The following is a 977-nucleotide window of genomic DNA, read 5'->3' as shown; positions in this document are numbered from 1 at the left end:
TGTGTGTGTGTGTGTGTGTGTTAGACCAGTTTATGTGTGTATGTAGGATGTTAGACCAGTTTATGTAGTCTGTTGGACTAGTTTAAGTGTTTATGTAGTTAATAAAACCTTACTTGTATCACACTTGACGTGTTCATTGTTTGCTCATAACCGGAGTCACTTATAATGCAAGATTTATGCTACAAGCTTTGTAGAATTGTACAGTAAGAAAGTTATTTCCCTTAACCAGGAAATTAACGTTCTTAGAATTGACAGACAGTTGACCCTGAGAGGTCAGCTAAATATCTACAGCGGATCTAAAATATGAATAATTAATTATAACTAGTTATGGTTAATTATTCATATTGCCTCACGAGCTGATTCGTTACAACACACATATTTTATACATACTAAATACATAATTTTGAATTATACATGTATGCATAATTATACTAAATCACAGTTGTTTCAAACACATTAACACAGTAAATTAAAAATATATATTAAAAGTAAATTAACTATAATATGCAATATATTAGTGAAGTCACTAATTATGTATCACTAATTTATATCTCATTTACATTTAGTCATTTAGCAGACGCGTTTTTATCCAAAGCGACTTACAAATGAGGACAATAGAAGCAATCAGAACCAACAAAAGTGCTATAAAATGCAACGGCTACGACAAGTCTCGGTTAGCCCAACACAGTACACACAGCAAGGTTTTTATATAAACATATATATATATATATATATATATATATATATATATATATATATGTGTGTGTGTGTGTGTGGTGCTGTCAAACAATTAATCGCGATTAACCGCATCCTAAATAAAAGTTTTTGTTTACATAATATGTGTGGATCATGTATATCTATTATGTATACAGTGGGTACGGAAAGTATTCAGACCCCCTTAAATTTTTCACTCTTTGTTATATTGCAGCCATTTGCTAAAATCATTTAAGTTAATTTTTTTTCCTCATTAATGTACA

The 977-nt window shown here is 30.1% G+C and overlaps 1 long non-coding RNA gene across 1 annotated transcript in view; it reads right to left on the bottom strand.

The window, feature by feature from the left end:
• The window catches only part of LOC107586578 (uncharacterized), a 2,463-nt gene that overhangs the window by 979 nt on the left and 507 nt on the right, over window positions 1–977 (bottom strand). The window lies entirely within an intron of this gene.

The sequence above is a fragment of the Sinocyclocheilus grahami genome, unplaced genomic scaffold, assembly GCF_001515645.1.
Source record: "Sinocyclocheilus grahami isolate Dianchi unplaced genomic scaffold, SAMN03320097.WGS_v1.1 scaffold84.1, whole genome shotgun sequence".
Taxonomy (NCBI): domain Eukaryota; kingdom Metazoa; phylum Chordata; class Actinopteri; order Cypriniformes; family Cyprinidae; genus Sinocyclocheilus; species Sinocyclocheilus grahami.
Note: the sequence above shows the minus strand (reverse complement) of the source record. Positions and strands in the feature narration are given on the sequence as shown.